Source organism: Sarcophilus harrisii, chromosome 2, assembly GCF_902635505.1.
Source record: "Sarcophilus harrisii chromosome 2, mSarHar1.11, whole genome shotgun sequence".
Lineage (NCBI taxonomy): Eukaryota > Metazoa > Chordata > Mammalia > Dasyuromorphia > Dasyuridae > Sarcophilus > Sarcophilus harrisii.
In genome coordinates this window covers 122,289,021-122,296,577 of record NC_045427.1, presented here as the reverse complement: position 1 = coordinate 122,296,577, position 7,557 = coordinate 122,289,021, and the positions used below count along the sequence as shown (strand labels likewise).

Sequence of the window (7,557 nt, the reverse complement as noted above, 5' to 3'; positions counted from 1 at the left end):
TGTATTCAGGCAGAGAAGTTATACATGGGATATATTTTATTGATGGATACTTCAAACACCAGAAACTCATGGCTGTTCCTGTGAACTTCACTCCAAGCAGTTCATCTTTTAGAAGTCAGAGAAGGAAGAAGATGACTTAATAGACAGGGTAGTAGACTACATCTCAAGTACATGTCTTTTTTGGGGGTGGGGGATCCTAAAATACCTTAAATCTTAAAGCACTGTCCTGGTTTTGTTGTGTCTCACTGCTACCCACAGTGAGAGAAGGCCTGACCTTTATGAGTCCTCATTACAGGGTCATTGCAGAAACAGGTACAAATGTCCAAACACATATGACCGGCCAGAAAGGACAACTGCTACCGCCTCATTTGTTATGTCCATTCCTGCGCCTGAAGACCAGCTGGCAGCGATGACAGATGATGTTGCATTTCAACAGATGTCTTTCTGACCCAAAGATAATGAAAATGACAAATAATAACTTTGTAATTACCTTAACTTCAACCAAAGCAGAAGCTGAAAAATAACCAGATGAGAGCTACGGGAAACATGTGGGACAGACTTCCCTATTAAGCATGCTTAAGTGTCCCCCGTGCTGTGCAGCTCAGGAAGAGTGCCAAGAGAGAGGGAAAGGCAGCCTGTACATGCACCCAACCATAAATCTTCTCAGCCCCATGATAAACAAACAGCATTTCAGCATCTGCACACACAGCTGACGAGGAGCAGGGAAATGAAGATGAAATGAGGAGTATGGCCCTAGCAGAGCTCATTTCTTTTTTTTTTTTTTTAAATTGCGCTTTCAATCATATGAAAACCCTCTCATTAAAAACACATTTCAAAAGCTCACAATCTATTTTCTCCTCTATTTGCTGTGACCACTTCTCAAGTAAGAAGTAGAAGAAAAGGTAAATGGAGATTTAAATAGACATGAAGAATTCAGGGAGTTGTTGACCTGGAGACACAGTGCGCTAAGGCTCAGCTTAACCAATGAGAGTATGGATGCTTCAGGATCATTCTCCCTGGTTTACTCCTTGTATAGTGAGGCATTGCTCCATCACCTTAAATCTAGGGAGGCTTCCAACTTTTTAGGCTTCTATCAGTTCTCTTACCAGCTTATCTCCTCAACTTGCATTTATCTAGTTTGAGAAAATTCAAAGTATCCCAGAGCATCTATCTAGGTGCAGCCCAGTAGAATAAACCCACATTTTAAAGTTCTAGGACCCAAATTCAAATCTTTTCTCTATCCCTACATGAGTGGGGCAATGTACAAGTCAGTTATGATCTTTAAACTTCACCTTTTTTATCTGTAAAATCAGAATTTAGTCTTATGCAAAGTTCCTTTCCATCTTTAAATATAGATTTGTAAAAAGGAGGTTGTATGAATCAATCATGTGATTGAAAATAAGATGTTAGCAATTTATGGAATATAGGAGGAATTTGCTCATAATCAGCAAGAATGCAATTTAAACAGTATGAGGATCAATTCTGATGGAAGTGGCTATCTTCAGGAATGAGAGGATCCAAATCAGTTCCAATTGATTTGTAATGAACAGAACCAGCTACACCCAATGAAAGAACACTGGCAAATCAGTGTGGACCACAACATAGCATTTACACTCTTTCTGTTGTTCTTTGCATTTTTGTTTTTCTTCCCAGGTTATTTTTACCTTCTTTCTAAATCCAATTTTTCTTGTGCAACAAGATACATATTTTATAAATATGTATACATACATTGTATTTAACATATATTTTAACATATTTAACATATGTGGGACTACCTGCCATCTAGAGGAGGGAGTAGGGGGAAGGAGGGGAAAAGTTGCAACAGTAGTTTTTGCAAGGGTCAGTGCTGAAAAATTACCCATGCATAAGTTTTGTTAATAAAAAGCTATGATAATAATAAAAAAAGAAGTCTTGCCTCTAATATACTCCGGCTGTGTGACAGAGCAAATCAAGTGACCTCTTGATGTCTCAAGAAGAGAGCAGATGTTGATTTTCATTTGTAGAGGGACATTTCTCATTCAGAGTTTCCTACCTCAATGAAATGAAAAGTCCCATATAAAACCAAAACAAAATGAAAGGACAAGAAGATGAGTCAGACCCACACATTTGGAAGAATCAAGAACTACAGCTATATTCTTCCTGGTTTCCATGACTAAAATCAAAGGATGCTTGGTCTTTACCTTTTGCAGAAGTGAAAAGGTAAGCAAAGTGAATCAATCATGCTGAACTGTTGCTGTTTTTCATAAATTCTCCAGCCCTTCTTCCACTCTCGAACCACAAGGTCTCTACCTACACCAGGTTTGTTTGTTTAGTTGTTTTTCTCAACTAGGCCTCCTCTTATTTTATTGATATTTCTGAACAAAATGATAACGAGGAGGAAAACAAAGGTGGCAAAAATGATGATGTAGTCTTTCACTATATTCAAGATCCCATCTTCATTACTACCCATGTCCACATCAGCATCTACTGCACATCTGGAGGCTTGACAGGCAGACCAATCTTTCCACAATTACTTGTTAGTACACCACAGTTCTTCTTTTCTCATCTGGTTGGGATATCAAATTATCCAAGAGTGTCTCCCAAAATACCTATAGGAAACAGGGGGAAGTCATCTGCTGAACAGGAGAGAGAAAAAAATATAGTCTTTACTATAACAATGGCAAAAAAAAATGAAAGATGACTGAAGACAAAAGAGATGAATAATGTTTTATATTTGCTTAGTTTATGAAATGATTTCATATAGGATGATAGATTTTTAACTGGAGGGAACATGGTAAGTCATATAGACCAACCTTGGAGTGTGCTAGTCCTTGAATGAGGGAAGATATAAGAGAGCCTGTAAACCTTAAAGCACTATAAAATTCCAGTTATTATTATTATCGTTATCATCATCCTACATTCATTATGCTTCTGGTTGGTAATAGCTTTATTCTTTGTGCCTTCTGCTGTACTCCTGCTGAATTCAAGCAATGTTTATGGAATAATACAAGGGTGTGCTGGTAAGTGTTTAATAAGTGCCCTGGGAAAAGTATGCACACATCCTCTCAAGTTTAATCTGCATCTGCAAGATTTTCTTTAGTCTAGACAATGAAAGAAACAATAAATCAAGTCCTGATATATTGAAACTGTCAATTTCTAAAGTGTAAATGATCAGACTGAAAATTTGACAATCAGCTCTGAAAACATGTTAGATCTGGCTCTACTATAACCCTGTACCAGCCCCTTTAATTCTGGGATTCAGAAAGATGGGTGGATTATCTGAGGGCAGTGTACTAAGTGTCAGAGACACTGTTTGAACCCAGGTCTTCTGACTCCAGAGTCATGCTCTACTACTCCACTTTCTCCTTTGGCCACATGGATATCTCACCTCCAGAGGCAATGTGAAAAATTCTAGCATATAATGAGCTGGAGAGAGGAAAGAACTATTATGGGCACAATACCTCAAGTGACGGTGAACTAAAGGCAATCATTCCAAAAGTGTCATTATGACTTGGTGCTATGTATGGAACATTGGACTTGGAGCCAGGAAGACCTGAATTCTGATCATGGCTTAGTTACTTACAAGTTGTGTGATCCTGGGGAAGTCACTAAATCTTTCTCAATCTCAGTTTCCTCCACTGAAGATGATGATAATAATAGCATCTTCCTCCCAGGTTTGTGATGTAGCACAAATGAGATAATAAATATGAAACATTTTGCTACCTTTAAAAAAATTCTAGAAATGTTAGCAAGCATGTTATTGTTTGTTCATTCTCAAACAAGACCGTGATGTGTGATATTATGACATGCAAGTGAATTGGATTTAAGTGGGGAGGGCTATCCAGAGTCCCCAGCCTCACTTTCCCCTCCAGAACCATCTGGATTCAGTGCTCAGCTAGAAATCAGGACATCTGAAGATGGCCCTGGATGTAATGGGAGCAAGCATGTAAAGTATTTTGCAAACCTTCATACAATAAATAAATGCCACAAATTATTATTAGACAATGGTCTGTTCTATAATAATAATAATAATAGGAATGGAAAACATAGCCTACTTCCCAGAGTTGTGAAGATCAAATGAGCTGGTAATAAAACACTTAGCACAGGCCCTGGCACATAGTAAACTCTATATAAAAATTATTATTGTTATTATTATGACACATTTAGAAAAGCACTTTATGATTATTAAAACATGTCCTTCACATATTTTCATAAAATATAGGTAATGTATCTCTTACTATCTTTATCTTATATATGTTGAAATCATAAGAGATATTCTACTTTCCTTACTCTTACTTTACAAGTATTCCTGAATTTGGCTAAGCTTTATTTTCCCATCCAGAACATGTCTGTATTACAGGTTTTCCAAACTTTGCTTATTTATATGCTGTACTTTGCACAGATAAGTCCTATAGTAGGTGAGTTACCATATGGTCTCCTTGTTGACCTACCTAATGGATCACATCTAGCCTACAAGGAAGCAATTATTTGCACCATGCATCCCTTTCTACAAATGTCCCACATCTTACATTTTGCATCCCCTTTTCTTCATCAGCAACACTGTTCAAAGCTGCTGAGCACAACACATCTTGCTTCGTTAGCAAGGCTTTCCCTCTGTGCTGCCCTTTGGAAGCTCAATCTTCCTAATGCTGACTGGAAAACTGGCTGGGCCTCTGGCTAGAAAAGGAACACCTGAGTCAGGAACTGTGGAATACGTGTTTCTGGTACTCAGTGTAGTGGAAATTATCAGCAGATGTGATGGAAATTCTCTCAACCCATCTTTAAAAAACAAAACCCCAAACCCTTTAAAATCCTCTAAATCTTTGCCATGAGAAAATCACACCTTAGTTGAGATGCAAGGCATTTGGGATTGATAGTACAGACTAATAAATTGAGGCATGGGAAAAGACTGAATGGGATCCAAAAACTGAACCGGTGGCATGAATAATGAAACAAGTAAACCACACATAAAAAAAACCCCACAAAAACAAAAAAACAAAAACAAAAACAAAAAAGATTAGAAACTGTCATCTTCACTCTGTGCAGTAGAACAGCATGACACCTTATTTTTGAAATGCAAGTCATTTCTTTTCAGTGATGTTAGGAAGCTTCTTGACAGTTGGGAAACTATCTTCTGATTTATTTATTTCTGTTTATTGTTTCAGATTGGCCTGTGTTTAGCCTCTCAGCTGGGTAAGCAAGTCGAGATCTAGTCTGCCATCATCTCCTTAATGCATTTGCATGTTCGACTGTTACAGTTCATATTGAAAACAAAAATATTCCCCAATTTAACCATCCTATTTTGTAATTACATTTTGATTGCAAAGGCATTATCAGGGCATCCCACAAAGCTCGCCTAATGCAAACCTAATTCTTCCTTAATGCAAATCCCAGGGGGAAATTTAACTTGAAAACAGTAAGTTTTATCTTTGTGGCCTGAGATTATTCAAATACTTCCTTGCTGAATTTATTTGCCATGTTTAAGAAAAATAGAACATTCATTTTCATACGTTGCTTTGCAGAAAAGCATGGAGCAACTCAGCAGTGAACTCTTTAGAGTACAAAGCTTGATCAGCAGCACAATGAAACAGAAAAGGGTGAAAATCTGGTTTTACCTAAAAGTTCAATTTTAAAATACCAATTTCTGCCCTGATAGTTTCATAGCACTTTGCCAGGAACTTTCCTTTGTACTTATCTTATTCTTTTATATATCATCTTCATTTACCTATGTGACCACTCCAATTTTATTATATTTAATTTCCTTGAGCATAATGAAAGTTTAAAATTTTGTCTTTGTGATGATAGGATTAAGTACAATGTCTTCTATCTGCTCTCAGATTAACTTTTTAGGACAGTTTAGTGGGGTGGGAAGGGGGAAGGAGAGCACTAAGATATTAAGACAAAAGTTCCTATGGGTTTGAAGCAAGACTGAAGTCAGCAGTACTTTTAAAGGTATGAGGAAAATGGAATATTTCTGTACATTCTAACTGTAAAATGGGAATAATAAAAGTTGTACTATATGTGTAATAGGCAATTAGTTGAAGAAAATAGTTTATTGATGTTTTGTTGGGTCTATAGATATTATTAGTTATGTGCTAGATTTATATCCCAATAGCAGCATCAAGGAGAAAAAAAAAAGGCTGCCTTTGGAAACATATGCCATATTCAAGAAGGTCAGAATTCAATGAAGTAGAATAAGGGAGGATGAAAAGGCATTGTAGACAGAATGAGGTACTCTCCTAAACTCTCTGAATCTATGATAGATGCTAACATGGGTAAGAGTTGTACTGTCTGAATGCTGGGGAGATAAGACAGCAACATAATCATAATTATAAGACATAGACTAGAATGCTGCCCTTTTAATAGGTGAAAATCTGGCAGACCAACCAGTCTTAGTGGGCAGAGAAATGACAGCAAAAGGTCACTAAAGGAAGAGACACAGAGGGACTAAGTGGAAGAGGGGCTCACTCTACGTGTAGTTAACAGGGAAGAATAAGATTTACTAGTTTCCTATTTTAATGAATTCTTGTTTTATTTATTCATTCAAATACATGCTAAACTCAGTTGTTTCTAACCTAACAAAGTGGTACAAGTGCAAGTAGTTACCTTTAAAGTATGATTCCCCTGGAGAATAAAGTCTAGGCTTCCTATCCATGTGAATATCCTCTATGAATAAGTTTGTCTGACAGACCACTTGCCACAGCAGCTTGGTTGGGAAAATGGCTACAGCACTTACCAGTAAGGACATGGGATTGATGATATTACTCCCAATTATGGTAAGCAATGAAGAATTTTTAGTGACTTTTATAGATGTTTGTCTTTCTGCCATTGCTAGGTAACTGATATGTACACTCAAATTGCAGTCTGATCTTCCTTCTAGAAGGGAATATAGAAGGCCTGGTAGAATGTCTCCCCATTCTTTAAGTTATAAAATAGAATAAAGCTTTTTTGAGGGGGAGAAATTAAAGTGAGAGTAAAGTGATTTTAAAGGGGAAAAGCAGATCTAAAAAGCAAAAGGAATCTTGGATTGTGTTGAAATATTTGAAGATACAAAAGTAAGATACTGATTAAAAAAAGTAATGAAGATCACCAAAAAGTTGGAGCTAAATTAAAAAGGTAGGAATAGCATGAAGCTCTACTGAAAAGAGGAGGGTTGGGGATGGGACAATGTATTACGGAGGGGAAGTTGTTGAACTCAAGTGAGAAGGAAGAAAGTACTTTATCTCTAAGGAGAATATAGATTAATTATGAGCCATCAGACTAAAACTCCAACAGCAGTACCCAAAGGAAAAGGAGAGGAGTAATGGGGTTTGGTACCCTTGCTGAGAAGGACAAAGCACTATAATATTTTTCCCACCTAGCATTCCTAGCATTAATAGGATTATCTACTGCCTTCTTACAGCATCAACCAAGATATGATTGAGAATACCCTAAAATCTATCAAACCTCAGACTATTAATCACTTCTAGAGATTAACATAATGACAAATGATACAACATAGCAAAAGTAGGTAGCTATTATTATGGAATGTAAAGTTTTGTGAAGTAAATTGAAAACTTCAGGAACCCAGATTCACAT

At 36.9% G+C, this 7,557-nt stretch overlaps 1 long non-coding RNA gene across 2 annotated transcripts; it reads right to left on the bottom strand.

Annotated features, from left to right (window-relative positions):
- Positions 1-6,815, bottom strand: LOC116421401. 2 transcript variants are annotated; one of them, XR_004231747.1, is made up of 3 exons: positions 6,716-6,815; positions 2,181-2,588; positions 1-444 (listed from the first exon to the last, which is right to left on the bottom strand). It is a non-coding gene; the product is annotated as an uncharacterized LOC116421401 (long non-coding RNA). The 2 variants fall into 2 exon arrangements; XR_004231748.1 differs by lacking the exon at positions 1-444 and adding an exon at positions 1,911-2,028.
- Positions 6,816-7,557: the final 742 nt, after the last annotated feature.